Raw genomic sequence first — 14,600 nt, 5'->3', positions numbered from 1 at the left:
TGCTTGGAAGTTTAAGCAGGAAAACTTTGAGATTCACTGGCCAAGAGGCTTTGCTGGACACTGGCAAGTGCTTACGGCCACACCACTCTGGACCCGCCCGATCTCGTCCGATCTCGGAAGCCAAACAGGGTTGGGCCTGGTTAGTACCTGGATGGGAGACCGCTTGGGAATACCAGGTGCTGTAAGTTTTCCATCTTTTCCTCCCAACCAGCAGAGGGTGTTCTTCCAAAATCTGCTTCAAAGTTCACCTAAGGTTTTTTTCTTTTTCTTTTTTTTTTTTTTTTTTTTTTAATAAACAACTTTTGCCTCATGTAAAGTAATCAGGTAGCTTCAGAGCAATCAGAATCAAGGTGTCAATGCATAACCTTTAGCCTAATTACACCCACCTGTTATAATGAGCAGATGTTAGCAGTGTTTCTGTTCAGACTTTGTGTGTGTTTAAACCAAGGCTGATTTTGCAGAGGTGAGCTGAAATGGCATGGTTTTTGCAGCAGGTGGGTGTGTCTAATCAGCAGGTGTGTTAATCAGAAGGACACGATGGCATGCTTGGAAGTTTAAGCAGGAAAACTTTGAGATTCACTGGCCAAGAGGCTTTGCTGGACACTGGCAAGTGCTTACGGCCACACCACTCTGGACCCGCCCGATCTCGTCCGATCTCGGAAGCCAATCAGGGTTGGGCCTGGTTAGTACCTGGATGGGAGACCGCTTGGGAATACCAGGTGCTGTAAGTTTTCCATCTTTTCCTCCCAACCAGCAGAGGGTGTTCTTCCAATATCTTCTTCAAAGTTCACTTTAGGTTTTTTTCTTTTTTCTTTTTTTTTTTTTTTTTTTTAATAAACAACTTTTGCCTCATGTAAAGTAATCAGGTAGCTTCAGAGCATACAGTGCCAAGGTGTAAATGCATAACCTTTAGCCTAATTACACCACCTGTTATAATGAGCAGATGTTAGCAGTGTTTCTGTTCAGACTTTGTGAGTGTTTAAACCAAGGCTGATTTTGCAGAGGTGAGCTGAAATGGCATGGTTTTTGCAGCAGGTGGGTGTGTCTAATCAGCAGGTGTGTTAATCAGAAGGACACGATGGCATGCTTGGAAGTTTAAGCAGGAAAACTTTGAGATTCACTGGCCAAGAGGCTTTGCTGGACACTGGCAAGTGCTTACGGCCACACCACTCTGGACCCGCCCGATCTCGTCCGATCTCGGAAGCCAAACAGGGTTGGGCCTGGTTAGTACCTGGATGGGAGACCGCTTGGGAATACCAGGTGCTGTAAGTTTTCCATCTTTTCCTCCCAACCAGCAGAGGGTGTTCTTCCAAAATCTGCTTCAAAGTTCACCTAAGGTTTTTTTCTTTTTCTTTTTTTTTTTTTTTTTTTTTTTTTTAATAAACAACTTTTGCCTCATGTAAAGTAATCAGGTAGCTTCAGAGCAATCAGAATCAAGGTGTCAATGCATAACCTTTAGCCTAATTACACCCACCTGTTATAATGAGCAGATGTTAGCAGTGTTTCTGTTCAGACTTTGTGTGTGTTTAAACCAAGGCTGATTTTGCAGAGGTGAGCTGAAATGGCATGGTTTTTGCAGCAGGTGGGTGTGTCTAATCAGCAGGTGTGTTAATCAGAAGGACACGATGGCATGCTTGGAAGTTTAAGCAGGAAAACTTTGAGATTCACTGGCCAAGAGGCTTTGCTGGACACTGGCAAGTGCTTACGGCCACACCACTCTGGACCCGCCCGATCTCGTCCGATCTCGGAAGCCAATCAGGGTTGGGCCTGGTTAGTACCTGGATGGGAGACCGCTTGGGAATACCAGGTGCTGTAAGTTTTCCATCTTTTCCTCCCAACCAGCAGAGGGTGTTCTTCCAATATCTTCTTCAAAGTTCACTTTAGGTTTTTTTCTTTTTTCTTTTTTTTTTTTTTTTTTTTTTTAATAAACAACTTTTGCCTCATGTAAAGTAATCAGGTAGCTTCAGAGCATACAGTGCCAAGGTGTAAATGCATAACCTTTAGCCTAATTACTCCACCTGTTATAATGAGCAGATGTTAGCAGTGCTTCTGTTCAGACTTTGTGAGTGTAACCAAGGCTGTTTTTGCAGAGGTGAGCTGAAATGGCATGGTTTTTGCAGCAGGTGGGTGTGTCCAATCAGCAGGTGTGTTAATCAGAAGGACACGATGGCATGCTTGGAAGTTTAAGCAGGAAAACTTTGAGATTCACTGGCCAAGAGGCTTTGCTGGACACTGGCAAGTGCTTACGGCCACACCACTCTGGACCCGCCCGATCTCGTCCGATCTCGGAAGCCAAACAGGGTTGGGCCTGGTTAGTACCTGGATGGGAGACCGCTTGGGAATACCAGGTGCTGTAAGTTTTCCATCTTTTCCTCCCAACCAGCAGAGGGTGTTCTTCCAAAATCTGCTTCAAAGTTCACCTAAGGTTTTTTTCTTTTTCTTTTTTTTTTTTTTTTTTAATAAACAACTTTTGCCTCATGTAAAGTAATCAGGTAGCTTCAGAGCAATCAGAATCAAGGTGTCAATGCATAACCTTTAGCCTAATTACACCCACCTGTTATAATGAGCAGATGTTAGCAGTGTTTCTGTTCAGACTTTGTGTGTGTTTAAACCAAGGCTGATTTTGCAGAGGAGAGGTGAAATGGCATGGTTTTTGCAGCAGGTGGGTGTGTCTAATCAGCAGGTGTGTTAATCAGAAGGACACGATGGCATGCTTGGAAGTTTAAGCAGGAAAACTTTGAGATTCACTGGCCAAGAGGCTTTGCTGGACACTGGCAAGTGCTTACGGCCACACCACTCTGGACCCGCCCGATCTCGTCCGATCTCGGAAGCCAAACAGGGTTGGGCCTGGTTAGTACCTGGATGGGAGACCGCTTGGGAATACCAGGTGCTGTAAGTTTTCCATCTTTTCCTCCCAACCAGCAGAGGGTGTTCTTCCAAAATCTGCTTCAAAGTTCACCTAAGGTTTTTTTCTTTTTCTTTTTTTTTTTTTTTTTTTTTTTTTTAATAAACAACTTTTGCCTCATGTAAAGTAATCAGGTAGCTTCAGAGCAATCAGAATCAAGGTGTCAATGCATAACCTTTAGCCTAATTACACCCACCTGTTATAATGAGCAGATGTTAGCAGTGTTTCTGTTCAGACTTTGTGTGTGTTTAAACCAAGGCTGATTTTGCAGAGGTGAGCTGAAATGGCATGGTTTTTGCAGCAGGTGGGTGTGTCTAATCAGCAGGTGTGTTAATCAGAAGGACACGATGGCATGCTTGGAAGTTTAAGCAGGAAAACTTTGAGATTCACTGGCCAAGAGGCTTTGCTGGACACTGGCAAGTGCTTACGGCCACACCACTCTGGACCCGCCCGATCTCGTCCGATCTCGGAAGCCAATCAGGGTTGGGCCTGGTTAGTACCTGGATGGGAGACCGCTTGGGAATACCAGGTGCTGTAAGTTTTCCATCTTTTCCTCCCAACCAGCAGAGGGTGTTCTTCCAATATCTTCTTCAAAGTTCACTTTAGGTTTTTTTCTTTTTTCTTTTTTTTTTTTTTTTTTTTTTTAATAAACAACTTTTGCCTCATGTAAAGTAATCAGGTAGCTTCAGAGCATACAGTGCCAAGGTGTAAATGCATAACCTTTAGCCTAATTACTCCACCTGTTATAATGAGCAGATGTTAGCAGTGCTTCTGTTCAGACTTTGTGAGTGTAACCAAGGCTGTTTTTGCAGAGGTGAGCTGAAATGGCATGGTTTTTGCAGCAGGTGGGTGTGTCCAATCAGCAGGTGTGTTAATCAGAAGGACACGATGGCATGCTTGGAAGTTTAAGCAGGAAAACTTTGAGATTCACTGGCCAAGAGGCTTTGCTGGACACTGGCAAGTGCTTACGGCCACACCACTCTGGACCCGCCCGATCTCGTCCGATCTCGGAAGCCAAACAGGGTTGGGCCTGGTTAGTACCTGGATGGGAGACCGCTTGGGAATACCAGGTGCTGTAAGTTTTCCATCTTTTCCTCCCAACCAGCAGAGGGTGTTCTTCCAAAATCTGCTTCAAAGTTCACCTAAGGTTTTTTTCTTTTTCTTTTTTTTTTTTTTTTTTTTTTTTTAATAAACAACTTTTGCCTCATGTAAAGTAATCAGGTAGCTTCAGAGCAATCAGAATCAAGGTGTCAATGCATAACCTTTAGCCTAATTACACCCACCTGTTATAATGAGCAGATGTTAGCAGTGTTTCTGTTCAGACTTTGTGTGTGTTTAAACCAAGGCTGATTTTGCAGAGGAGAGGTGAAATGGCATGGTTTTTGCAGCAGGTGGGTGTGTCTAATCAGCAGGTGTGTTAATCAGAAGGACACGATGGCATGCTTGGAAGTTTAAGCAGGAAAACTTTGAGATTCACTGGCCAAGAGGCTTTGCTGGACACTGGCAAGTGCTTACGGCCACACCACTCTGGACCCGCCCGATCTCGTCCGATCTCGGAAGCCAAACAGGGTTGGGCCTGGTTAGTACCTGGATGGGAGACCGCTTGGGAATACCAGGTGCTGTAAGTTTTCCATCTTTTCCTCCCAACCAGCAGAGGGTGTTCTTCCAAAATCTGCTTCAAAGTTCACCTAAGGTTTTTTTCTTTTTCTTTTTTTTTTTTTTTTTTTAATAAACAACTTTTGCCTCATGTAAAGTAATCAGGTAGCTTCAGAGCAATCAGAATCAAGGTGTCAATGCATAACCTTTAGCCTAATTACACCCACCTGTTATAATGAGCAGATGTTAGCAGTGTTTCTGTTCAGACTTTGTGTGTGTTTAAACCAAGGCTGATTTTGCAGAGGTGAGCTGAAATGGCATGGTTTTTGCAGCAGGTGGGTGTGTCTAATCAGCAGGTGTGTTAATCAGAAGGACACGATGGCATGCTTGGAAGTTTAAGCAGGAAAACTTTGAGATTCACTGGCCAAGAGGCTTTGCTGGACACTGGCAAGTGCTTACGGCCACACCACTCTGGACCCGCCCGATCTCGTCCGATCTCGGAAGCCAATCAGGGTTGGGCCTGGTTAGTACCTGGATGGGAGACCGCTTGGGAATACCAGGTGCTGTAAGTTTTCCATCTTTTCCTCCCAACCAGCAGAGGGTGTTCTTCCAATATCTTCTTCAAAGTTCACTTTAGGTTTTTTTCTTTTTTCTTTTTTTTTTTTTTTTTTTTAATAAACAACTTTTGCCTCATGTAAAGTAATCAGGTAGCTTCAGAGCATACAGTGCCAAGGTGTAAATGCATAACCTTTAGCCTAATTACTCCACCTGTTATAATGAGCAGATGTTAGCAGTGCTTCTGTTCAGACTTTGTGAGTGTAACCAAGGCTGTTTTTGCAGAGGTGAGCTGAAATGGCATGGTTTTTGCAGCAGGTGGGTGTGTCCAATCAGCAGGTGTGTTAATCAGAAGGACACGATGGCATGCTTGGAAGTTTAAGCAGGAAAACTTTGAGATTCACTGGCCAAGAGGCTTTGCTGGACACTGGCAAGTGCTTACGGCCACACCACTCTGGACCCGCCCGATCTCGTCCGATCTCGGAAGCCAAACAGGGTTGGGCCTGGTTAGTACCTGGATGGGAGACCGCTTGGGAATACCAGGTGCTGTAAGTTTTCCATCTTTTCCTCCCAACCAGCAGAGGGTGTTCTTCCAAAATCTGCTTCAAAGTTCACCTAAGGTTTTTTTCTTTTTCTTTTTTTTTTTTTTTTTTTTTTTTAATAAACAACTTTTGCCTCATGTAAAGTAATCAGGTAGCTTCAGAGCAATCAGAATCAAGGTGTCAATGCATAACCTTTAGCCTAATTACACCCACCTGTTATAATGAGCAGATGTTAGCAGTGTTTCTGTTCAGACTTTGTGTGTGTTTAAACCAAGGCTGATTTTGCAGAGGAGAGGTGAAATGGCATGGTTTTTGCAGCAGGTGGGTGTGTCTAATCAGCAGGTGTGTTAATCAGAAGGACACGATGGCATGCTTGGAAGTTTAAGCAGGAAAACTTTGAGATTCACTGGCCAAGAGGCTTTGCTGGACACTGGCAAGTGCTTACGGCCACACCACTCTGGACCCGCCCGATCTCGTCCGATCTCGGAAGCCAAACAGGGTTGGGCCTGGTTAGTACCTGGATGGGAGACCGCTTGGGAATACCAGGTGCTGTAAGTTTTCCATCTTTTCCTCCCAACCAGCAGAGGGTGTTCTTCCAAAATCTGCTTCAAAGTTCACCTAAGGTTTTTTTCTTTTTCTTTTTTTTTTTTTTTTTTTTTTTTTAATAAACAACTTTTGCCTCATGTAAAGTAATCAGGTAGCTTCAGAGCAATCAGAATCAAGGTGTCAATGCATAACCTTTAGCCTAATTACACCCACCTGTTATAATGAGCAGATGTTAGCAGTGTTTCTGTTCAGACTTTGTGTGTGTTTAAACCAAGGCTGATTTTGCAGAGGTGAGCTGAAATGGCATGGTTTTTGCAGCAGGTGGGTGTGTCTAATCAGCAGGTGTGTTAATCAGAAGGACACGATGGCATGCTTGGAAGTTTAAGCAGGAAAACTTTGAGATTCACTGGCCAAGAGGCTTTGCTGGACACTGGCAAGTGCTTACGGCCACACCACTCTGGACCCGCCCGATCTCGTCCGATCTCGGAAGCCAATCAGGGTTGGGCCTGGTTAGTACCTGGATGGGAGACCGCTTGGGAATACCAGGTGCTGTAAGTTTTCCATCTTTTCCTCCCAACCAGCAGAGGGTGTTCTTCCAATATCTTCTTCAAAGTTCACTTTAGGTTTTTTTCTTTTTTCTTTTTTTTTTTTTTTTTTTTTTTTTTTTAATAAACAACTTTTGCCTCATGTAAAGTAATCAGGTAGCTTCAGAGCATACAGTGCCAAGGTGTAAATGCATAACCTTTAGCCTAATTACTCCACCTGTTATAATGAGCAGATGTTAGCAGTGCTTCTGTTCAGACTTTGTGAGTGTAACCAAGGCTGTTTTTGCAGAGGTGAGCTGAAATGGCATGGTTTTTGCAGCAGGTGGGTGTGTCCAATCAGCAGGTGTGTTAATCAGAAGGACACGATGGCATGCTTGGAAGTTTAAGCAGGAAAACTTTGAGATTCACTGGCCAAGAGGCTTTGCTGGACACTGGCAAGTGCTTACGGCCACACCACTCTGGACCCGCCCGATCTCGTCCGATCTCGGAAGCCAAACAGGGTTGGGCCTGGTTAGTACCTGGATGGGAGACCGCTTGGGAATACCAGGTGCTGTAAGTTTTCCATCTTTTCCTCCCAACCAGCAGAGGGTGTTCTTCCAAAATCTGCTTCAAAGTTCACCTAAGGTTTTTTTCTTTTTCTTTTTTTTTTTTTTTTTTTTTTTTTAATAAACAACTTTTGCCTCATGTAAAGTAATCAGGTAGCTTCAGAGCAATCAGAATCAAGGTGTCAATGCATAACCTTTAGCCTAATTACACCCACCTGTTATAATGAGCAGATGTTAGCAGTGTTTCTGTTCAGACTTTGTGTGTGTTTAAACCAAGGCTGATTTTGCAGAGGAGAGGTGAAATGGCATGGTTTTTGCAGCAGGTGGGTGTGTCTAATCAGCAGGTGTGTTAATCAGAAGGACACGATGGCATGCTTGGAAGTTTAAGCAGGAAAACTTTGAGATTCACTGGCCAAGAGGCTTTGCTGGACACTGGCAAGTGCTTACGGCCACACCACTCTGGACCCGCCCGATCTCGTCCGATCTCGGAAGCCAAACAGGGTTGGGCCTGGTTAGTACCTGGATGGGAGACCGCTTGGGAATACCAGGTGCTGTAAGTTTTCCATCTTTTCCTCCCAACCAGCAGAGGGTGTTCTTCCAAAATCTGCTTCAAAGTTCACCTAAGGTTTTTTTCTTTTTCTTTTTTTTTTTTTTTTTTTTTTTTTAATAAACAACTTTTGCCTCATGTAAAGTAATCAGGTAGCTTCAGAGCAATCAGAATCAAGGTGTCAATGCATAACCTTTAGCCTAATTACACCCACCTGTTATAATGAGCAGATGTTAGCAGTGTTTCTGTTCAGACTTTGTGTGTGTTTAAACCAAGGCTGATTTTGCAGAGGTGAGCTGAAATGGCATGGTTTTTGCAGCAGGTGGGTGTGTCTAATCAGCAGGTGTGTTAATCAGAAGGACACGATGGCATGCTTGGAAGTTTAAGCAGGAAAACTTTGAGATTCACTGGCCAAGAGGCTTTGCTGGACACTGGCAAGTGCTTACGGCCACACCACTCTGGACCCGCCCGATCTCGTCCGATCTCGGAAGCCAATCAGGGTTGGGCCTGGTTAGTACCTGGATGGGAGACCGCTTGGGAATACCAGGTGCTGTAAGTTTTCCATCTTTTCCTCCCAACCAGCAGAGGGTGTTCTTCCAATATCTTCTTCAAAGTTCACTTTAGGTTTTTTTCTTTTTTCTTTTTTTTTTTTTTTTTTTTTTTAATAAACAACTTTTGCCTCATGTAAAGTAATCAGGTAGCTTCAGAGCATACAGTGCCAAGGTGTAAATGCATAACCTTTAGCCTAATTACTCCACCTGTTATAATGAGCAGATGTTAGCAGTGCTTCTGTTCAGACTTTGTGAGTGTAACCAAGGCTGTTTTTGCAGAGGTGAGCTGAAATGGCATGGTTTTTGCAGCAGGTGGGTGTGTCCAATCAGCAGGTGTGTTAATCAGAAGGACACGATGGCATGCTTGGAAGTTTAAGCAGGAAAACTTTGAGATTCACTGGCCAAGAGGCTTTGCTGGACACTGGCAAGTGCTTACGGCCACACCACTCTGGACCCGCCCGATCTCGTCCGATCTCGGAAGCCAAACAGGGTTGGGCCTGGTTAGTACCTGGATGGGAGACCGCTTGGGAATACCAGGTGCTGTAAGTTTTCCATCTTTTCCTCCCAACCAGCAGAGGGTGTTCTTCCAAAATCTGCTTCAAAGTTCACCTAAGGTTTTTTTCTTTTTCTTTTTTTTTTTTTTTTTTTTTTAATAAACAACTTTTGCCTCATGTAAAGTAATCAGGTAGCTTCAGAGCAATCAGAATCAAGGTGTCAATGCATAACCTTTAGCCTAATTACACCCACCTGTTATAATGAGCAGATGTTAGCAGTGTTTCTGTTCAGACTTTGTGTGTGTTTAAACCAAGGCTGATTTTGCAGAGGAGAGGTGAAATGGCATGGTTTTTGCAGCAGGTGGGTGTGTCTAATCAGCAGGTGTGTTAATCAGAAGGACACGATGGCATGCTTGGAAGTTTAAGCAGGAAAACTTTGAGATTCACTGGCCAAGAGGCTTTGCTGGACACTGGCAAGTGCTTACGGCCACACCACTCTGGACCCGCCCGATCTCGTCCGATCTCGGAAGCCAAACAGGGTTGGGCCTGGTTAGTACCTGGATGGGAGACCGCTTGGGAATACCAGGTGCTGTAAGTTTTCCATCTTTTCCTCCCAACCAGCAGAGGGTGTTCTTCCAAAATCTGCTTCAAAGTTCACCTAAGGTTTTTTTCTTTTTCTTTTTTTTTTTTTTTTTTTTTTTTTAATAAACAACTTTTGCCTCATGTAAAGTAATCAGGTAGCTTCAGAGCAATCAGAATCAAGGTGTCAATGCATAACCTTTAGCCTAATTACACCCACCTGTTATAATGAGCAGATGTTAGCAGTGTTTCTGTTCAGACTTTGTGTGTGTTTAAACCAAGGCTGATTTTGCAGAGGTGAGCTGAAATGGCATGGTTTTTGCAGCAGGTGGGTGTGTCTAATCAGCAGGTGTGTTAATCAGAAGGACACGATGGCATGCTTGGAAGTTTAAGCAGGAAAACTTTGAGATTCACTGGCCAAGAGGCTTTGCTGGACACTGGCAAGTGCTTACGGCCACACCACTCTGGACCCGCCCGATCTCGTCCGATCTCGGAAGCCAATCAGGGTTGGGCCTGGTTAGTACCTGGATGGGAGACCGCTTGGGAATACCAGGTGCTGTAAGTTTTCCATCTTTTCCTCCCAACCAGCAGAGGGTGTTCTTCCAAAATCTGCTTCAAAGTTCACCTAAGGTTTTTTTCTTTTTCTTTTTTTTTTTTTTTTTTTTAATAAACAACTTTTGCCTCATGTAAAGTAATCAGGTAGCTTCAGAGCAATCAGAATCAAGGTGTCAATGCATAACCTTTAGCCTAATTACACCCACCTGTTATAATGAGCAGATGTTAGCAGTGTTTCTGTTCAGACTTTGTGTGTGTTTAAACCAAGGCTGATTTTGCAGAGGTGAGCTGAAATGGCATGGTTTTTGCAGCAGGTGGGTGTGTCTAATCAGCAGGTGTGTTAATCAGAAGGACACGATGGCATGCTTGGAAGTTTAAGCAGGAAAACTTTGAGATTCACTGGCCAAGAGGCTTTGCTGGACACTGGCAAGTGCTTACGGCCACACCACTCTGGACCCGCCCGATCTCGTCCGATCTCGGAAGCCAATCAGGGTTGGGCCTGGTTAGTACCTGGATGGGAGACCGCTTGGGAATACCAGGTGCTGTAAGTTTTCCATCTTTTCCTCCCAACCAGCAGAGGGTGTTCTTCCAATATCTTCTTCAAAGTTCACTTTAGGTTTTTTTCTTTTTTCTTTTTTTTTTTTTTTTTTTTTTTTTTTTAATAAACAACTTTTGCCTCATGTAAAGTAATCAGGTAGCTTCAGAGCATACAGTGCCAAGGTGTAAATGCATAACCTTTAGCCTAATTACTCCACCTGTTATAATGAGCAGATGTTAGCAGTGCTTCTGTTCAGACTTTGTGTGTGTTTAAACCAAGGCTGATTTTGCAGAGGAGAGGTGAAATGGCATGGTTTTTGCAGCAGGTGGGTGTGTCTAATCAGCAGGTGTGTTAATCAGAAGGACACGATGGCATGCTTGGAAGTTTAAGCAGGAAAACTTTGAGATTCACTGGCCAAGAGGCTTTGCTGGACACTGGCAAGTGCTTACGGCCACACCACTCTGGACCCGCCCGATCTCGTCCGATCTCGGAAGCCAAACAGGGTTGGGCCTGGTTAGTACCTGGATGGGAGACCGCTTGGGAATACCAGGTGCTGTAAGTTTTCCATCTTTTCCTCCCAACCAGCAGAGGGTGTTCTTCCAAAATCTGCTTCAAAGTTCACCTAAGGTTTTTTTCTTTTTCTTTTTTTTTTTTTTTTTTTTTTTTTTAATAAACAACTTTTGCCTCATGTAAAGTAATCAGGTAGCTTCAGAGCAATCAGAATCAAGGTGTCAATGCATAACCTTTAGCCTAATTACACCCACCTGTTATAATGAGCAGATGTTAGCAGTGTTTCTGTTCAGACTTTGTGTGTGTTTAAACCAAGGCTGATTTTGCAGAGGTGAGCTGAAATGGCATGGTTTTTGCAGCAGGTGGGTGTGTCTAATCAGCAGGTGTGTTAATCAGAAGGACACGATGGCATGCTTGGAAGTTTAAGCAGGAAAACTTTGAGATTCACTGGCCAAGAGGCTTTGCTGGACACTGGCAAGTGCTTACGGCCACACCACTCTGGACCCGCCCGATCTCGTCCGATCTCGGAAGCCAATCAGGGTTGGGCCTGGTTAGTACCTGGATGGGAGACCGCTTGGGAATACCAGGTGCTGTAAGTTTTCCATCTTTTCCTCCCAACCAGCAGAGGGTGTTCTTCCAATATCTTCTTCAAAGTTCACTTTAGGTTTTTTTCTTTTTTCTTTTTTTTTTTTTTTTTTTTTTTTTTTTAATAAACAACTTTTGCCTCATGTAAAGTAATCAGGTAGCTTCAGAGCATACAGTGCCAAGGTGTAAATGCATAACCTTTAGCCTAATTACTCCACCTGTTATAATGAGCAGATGTTAGCAGTGCTTCTGTTCAGACTTTGTGAGTGTAACCAAGGCTGTTTTTGCAGAGGTGAGCTGAAATGGCATGGTTTTTGCAGCAGGTGGGTGTGTCCAATCAGCAGGTGTGTTAATCAGAAGGACACGATGGCATGCTTGGAAGTTTAAGCAGGAAAACTTTGAGATTCACTGGCCAAGAGGCTTTGCTGGACACTGGCAAGTGCTTACGGCCACACCACTCTGGACCCGCCCGATCTCGTCCGATCTCGGAAGCCAATCAGGGTTGGGCCTGGTTAGTACCTGGATGGGAGACCGCTTGGGAATACCAGGTGCTGTAAGTTTTCCATCTTTTCCTCCCAACCAGCAGAGGGTGTTCTTCCAAAATCTGCTTCAAAGTTCACCTAAGGTTTTTTTCTTTTTCTTTTTTTTTTTTTTTTTTTTTTTTTAATAAACAACTTTTGCCTCATGTAAAGTAATCAGGTAGCTTCAGAGCAATCAGAATCAAGGTGTCAATGCATAACCTTTAGCCTAATTACACCCACCTGTTATAATGAGCAGATGTTAGCAGTGTTTCTGTTCAGACTTTGTGTGTGTTTAAACCAAGGCTGATTTTGCAGAGGAGAGGTGAAATGGCATGGTTTTTGCAGCAGGTGGGTGTGTCTAATCAGCAGGTGTGTTAATCAGAAGGACACGATGGCATGCTTGGAAGTTTAAGCAGGAAAACTTTGAGATTCACTGGCCAAGAGGCTTTGCTGGACACTGGCAAGTGCTTACGGCCACACCACTCTGGACCCGCCCGATCTCGTCCGATCTCGGAAGCCAAACAGGGTTGGGCCTGGTTAGTACCTGGATGGGAGACCGCTTGGGAATACCAGGTGCTGTAAGTTTTCCATCTTTTCCTCCCAACCAGCAGAGGGTGTTCTTCCAAAATCTGCTTCAAAGTTCACCTAAGGTTTTTTTCTTTTTCTTTTTTTTTTTTTTTTTTTTTTTTTAATAAACAACTTTTGCCTCATGTAAAGTAATCAGGTAGCTTCAGAGCAATCAGAATCAAGGTGTCAATGCATAACCTTTAGCCTAATTACACCCACCTGTTATAATGAGCAGATGTTAGCAGTGTTTCTGTTCAGACTTTGTGTGTGTTTAAACCAAGGCTGATTTTGCAGAGGTGAGCTGAAATGGCATGGTTTTTGCAGCAGGTGGGTGTGTCTAATCAGCAGGTGTGTTAATCAGAAGGACACGATGGCATGCTTGGAAGTTTAAGCAGGAAAACTTTGAGATTCACTGGCCAAGAGGCTTTGCTGGACACTGGCAAGTGCTTACGGCCACACCACTCTGGACCCGCCCGATCTCGTCCGATCTCGGAAGCCAATCAGGGTTGGGCCTGGTTAGTACCTGGATGGGAGACCGCTTGGGAATACCAGGTGCTGTAAGTTTTCCATCTTTTCCTCCCAACCAGCAGAGGGTGTTCTTCCAAAATCTGCTTCAAAGTTCACTTTAGGTTTTTTTCTTTTTTCTTTTTTTTTTTTTTTTTTTTTTTTTAATAAACAACTTTTGCCTCATGTAAAGTAATCAGGTAGCTTCAGAGCAATCAGAATCAAGGTGTCAATGCATAACCTTTAGCCTAATTACACCCACCTGTTATAATGAGCAGATGTTAGCAGTGTTTCTGTTCAGACTTTGTGTGTGTTTAAACCAAGGCTGATTTTGCAGAGGTGAGCTGAAATGGCATGGTTTTTGCAGCAGGTGGGTGTGTCTAATCAGCAGGTGTGTTAATCAGAAGGACACGATGGCATGCTTGGAAGTTTAAGCAGGAAAACTTTGAGATTCACTGGCCAAGAGGCTTTGCTGGACACTGGCAAGTGCTTACGGCCACACCACTCTGGACCCGCCCGATCTCGTCCGATCTCGGAAGCCAAACAGGGTTGGGCCTGGTTAGTACCTGGATGGGAGACCGCTTGGGAATACCAGGTGCTGTAAGTTTTCCATCTTTTCCTCCCAACCAGCAGAGGGTGTTCTTCCAAAATCTGCTTCAAAGTTCACCTAAGGTTTTTTTCTTTTTCTTTTTTTTTTTTTTTTTTTTTTTTAATAAACAACTTTTGCCTCATGTAAAGTAATCAGGTAGCTTCAGAGCAATCAGAATCAAGGTGTCAATGCATAACCTTTAGCCTAATTACACCCACCTGTTATAATGAGCAGATGTTAGCAGTGTTTCTGTTCAGACTTTGTGTGTGTTTAAACCAAGGCTGATTTTGCAGAGGAGAGGTGAAATGGCATGGTTTTTGCAGCAGGTGGGTGTGTCTAATCAGCAGGTGTGTTAATCAGAAGGACACGATGGCATGCTTGGAAGTTTAAGCAGGAAAACTTTGAGATTCACTGGCCAAGAGGCTTTGCTGGACACTGGCAAGTGCTTACGGCCACACCACTCTGGACCCGCCCGATCTCGTCCGATCTCGGAAGCCAAACAGGGTTGGGCCTGGTTAGTACCTGGATGGGAGACCGCTTGGGAATACCAGGTGCTGTAAGTTTTCCATCTTTTCCTCCCAACCAGCAGAGGGTGTTCTTCCAAAATCTGCTTCAAAGTTCACCTAAGGTTTTTTTCTTTTTCTTTTTTTTTTTTTTTTTTTTTTTTTAATAAACAACTTTTGCCTCATGTAAAGTAATCAGGTAGCTTCAGAGCAATCAGAATCAAGGTGTCAATGCATAACCTTTAGCCTAATTACACCCACCTGTTATAATGAGCAGATGTTAGCAGTGTTTCTGTTCAGACTTTGTGTGTGTTTAAACCAAG

General features: G+C 43.9%; 27 non-coding genes across 27 annotated transcripts; all 27 read left to right on the top strand.

Annotated features, from left to right (window-relative positions):
• Positions 1-69: 69 nt before the first annotated feature.
• LOC144985037 (5S ribosomal RNA) lies at positions 70-188 on the top strand. The gene has a single exon (XR_013648865.1). It is a non-coding gene; the product is annotated as a 5S ribosomal RNA (ribosomal RNA).
• Positions 189-612: 424 nt separating this feature from the next.
• On the top strand, positions 613-731 carry LOC144986130 (5S ribosomal RNA). Its single transcript, XR_013649960.1, has one exon. It is a non-coding gene; the product is annotated as a 5S ribosomal RNA (ribosomal RNA).
• A 422-nt stretch (positions 732-1,153) lies between these two features.
• On the top strand, positions 1,154-1,272 carry LOC144985036 (5S ribosomal RNA). The gene has a single exon (XR_013648864.1). It is a non-coding gene; the product is annotated as a 5S ribosomal RNA (ribosomal RNA).
• Positions 1,273-1,700: 428 nt separating this feature from the next.
• LOC144986129 (5S ribosomal RNA) lies at positions 1,701-1,819 on the top strand. The gene has a single exon (XR_013649959.1). It is a non-coding gene; the product is annotated as a 5S ribosomal RNA (ribosomal RNA).
• Positions 1,820-2,241: 422 nt separating this feature from the next.
• LOC144985035 (5S ribosomal RNA) lies at positions 2,242-2,360 on the top strand. The gene has a single exon (XR_013648863.1). It is a non-coding gene; the product is annotated as a 5S ribosomal RNA (ribosomal RNA).
• A 420-nt stretch (positions 2,361-2,780) lies between these two features.
• LOC144985034 (5S ribosomal RNA) lies at positions 2,781-2,899 on the top strand. Its single transcript, XR_013648862.1, has one exon. It is a non-coding gene; the product is annotated as a 5S ribosomal RNA (ribosomal RNA).
• Positions 2,900-3,327: 428 nt separating this feature from the next.
• Positions 3,328-3,446, top strand: LOC144986128 (5S ribosomal RNA). Its single transcript, XR_013649958.1, has one exon. It is a non-coding gene; the product is annotated as a 5S ribosomal RNA (ribosomal RNA).
• Positions 3,447-3,868: 422 nt separating this feature from the next.
• On the top strand, positions 3,869-3,987 carry LOC144985033 (5S ribosomal RNA). The gene has a single exon (XR_013648861.1). It is a non-coding gene; the product is annotated as a 5S ribosomal RNA (ribosomal RNA).
• Positions 3,988-4,414: 427 nt separating this feature from the next.
• Positions 4,415-4,533, top strand: LOC144985032 (5S ribosomal RNA). Its single transcript, XR_013648860.1, has one exon. It is a non-coding gene; the product is annotated as a 5S ribosomal RNA (ribosomal RNA).
• A 421-nt stretch (positions 4,534-4,954) lies between these two features.
• Positions 4,955-5,073, top strand: LOC144986127 (5S ribosomal RNA). Its single transcript, XR_013649957.1, has one exon. It is a non-coding gene; the product is annotated as a 5S ribosomal RNA (ribosomal RNA).
• A 419-nt stretch (positions 5,074-5,492) lies between these two features.
• LOC144985031 (5S ribosomal RNA) lies at positions 5,493-5,611 on the top strand. Its single transcript, XR_013648859.1, has one exon. It is a non-coding gene; the product is annotated as a 5S ribosomal RNA (ribosomal RNA).
• A 426-nt stretch (positions 5,612-6,037) lies between these two features.
• LOC144985029 (5S ribosomal RNA) lies at positions 6,038-6,156 on the top strand. The gene has a single exon (XR_013648857.1). It is a non-coding gene; the product is annotated as a 5S ribosomal RNA (ribosomal RNA).
• A 427-nt stretch (positions 6,157-6,583) lies between these two features.
• On the top strand, positions 6,584-6,702 carry LOC144986126 (5S ribosomal RNA). Its single transcript, XR_013649955.1, has one exon. It is a non-coding gene; the product is annotated as a 5S ribosomal RNA (ribosomal RNA).
• A 427-nt stretch (positions 6,703-7,129) lies between these two features.
• Positions 7,130-7,248, top strand: LOC144985028 (5S ribosomal RNA). Its single transcript, XR_013648856.1, has one exon. It is a non-coding gene; the product is annotated as a 5S ribosomal RNA (ribosomal RNA).
• A 427-nt stretch (positions 7,249-7,675) lies between these two features.
• LOC144985027 (5S ribosomal RNA) lies at positions 7,676-7,794 on the top strand. The gene has a single exon (XR_013648855.1). It is a non-coding gene; the product is annotated as a 5S ribosomal RNA (ribosomal RNA).
• Positions 7,795-8,221: 427 nt separating this feature from the next.
• LOC144986125 (5S ribosomal RNA) lies at positions 8,222-8,340 on the top strand. The gene has a single exon (XR_013649954.1). It is a non-coding gene; the product is annotated as a 5S ribosomal RNA (ribosomal RNA).
• Positions 8,341-8,762: 422 nt separating this feature from the next.
• LOC144985026 (5S ribosomal RNA) lies at positions 8,763-8,881 on the top strand. Its single transcript, XR_013648854.1, has one exon. It is a non-coding gene; the product is annotated as a 5S ribosomal RNA (ribosomal RNA).
• Positions 8,882-9,305: 424 nt separating this feature from the next.
• Positions 9,306-9,424, top strand: LOC144985025 (5S ribosomal RNA). The gene has a single exon (XR_013648853.1). It is a non-coding gene; the product is annotated as a 5S ribosomal RNA (ribosomal RNA).
• A 427-nt stretch (positions 9,425-9,851) lies between these two features.
• On the top strand, positions 9,852-9,970 carry LOC144986124 (5S ribosomal RNA). Its single transcript, XR_013649953.1, has one exon. It is a non-coding gene; the product is annotated as a 5S ribosomal RNA (ribosomal RNA).
• A 422-nt stretch (positions 9,971-10,392) lies between these two features.
• LOC144986123 (5S ribosomal RNA) lies at positions 10,393-10,511 on the top strand. The gene has a single exon (XR_013649952.1). It is a non-coding gene; the product is annotated as a 5S ribosomal RNA (ribosomal RNA).
• A 430-nt stretch (positions 10,512-10,941) lies between these two features.
• LOC144985024 (5S ribosomal RNA) lies at positions 10,942-11,060 on the top strand. The gene has a single exon (XR_013648852.1). It is a non-coding gene; the product is annotated as a 5S ribosomal RNA (ribosomal RNA).
• Positions 11,061-11,488: 428 nt separating this feature from the next.
• On the top strand, positions 11,489-11,607 carry LOC144986122 (5S ribosomal RNA). The gene has a single exon (XR_013649951.1). It is a non-coding gene; the product is annotated as a 5S ribosomal RNA (ribosomal RNA).
• Positions 11,608-12,034: 427 nt separating this feature from the next.
• Positions 12,035-12,153, top strand: LOC144986119 (5S ribosomal RNA). The gene has a single exon (XR_013649949.1). It is a non-coding gene; the product is annotated as a 5S ribosomal RNA (ribosomal RNA).
• A 427-nt stretch (positions 12,154-12,580) lies between these two features.
• On the top strand, positions 12,581-12,699 carry LOC144985023 (5S ribosomal RNA). Its single transcript, XR_013648851.1, has one exon. It is a non-coding gene; the product is annotated as a 5S ribosomal RNA (ribosomal RNA).
• Positions 12,700-13,126: 427 nt separating this feature from the next.
• Positions 13,127-13,245, top strand: LOC144986118 (5S ribosomal RNA). Its single transcript, XR_013649948.1, has one exon. It is a non-coding gene; the product is annotated as a 5S ribosomal RNA (ribosomal RNA).
• A 428-nt stretch (positions 13,246-13,673) lies between these two features.
• On the top strand, positions 13,674-13,792 carry LOC144985022 (5S ribosomal RNA). The gene has a single exon (XR_013648850.1). It is a non-coding gene; the product is annotated as a 5S ribosomal RNA (ribosomal RNA).
• A 426-nt stretch (positions 13,793-14,218) lies between these two features.
• On the top strand, positions 14,219-14,337 carry LOC144985021 (5S ribosomal RNA). The gene has a single exon (XR_013648849.1). It is a non-coding gene; the product is annotated as a 5S ribosomal RNA (ribosomal RNA).
• The last annotated feature ends 263 nt before the right edge of the window (positions 14,338-14,600 follow it).

This window comes from Oryzias latipes, chromosome 16 (assembly GCF_053564925.1).
Source record: "Oryzias latipes strain Hd-rR chromosome 16, Olatipes_Hd-rR_3.1".
Lineage (NCBI taxonomy): Eukaryota > Metazoa > Chordata > Actinopteri > Beloniformes > Adrianichthyidae > Oryzias > Oryzias latipes.
This window is presented reverse-complemented; position numbering and strand designations above follow the sequence as displayed.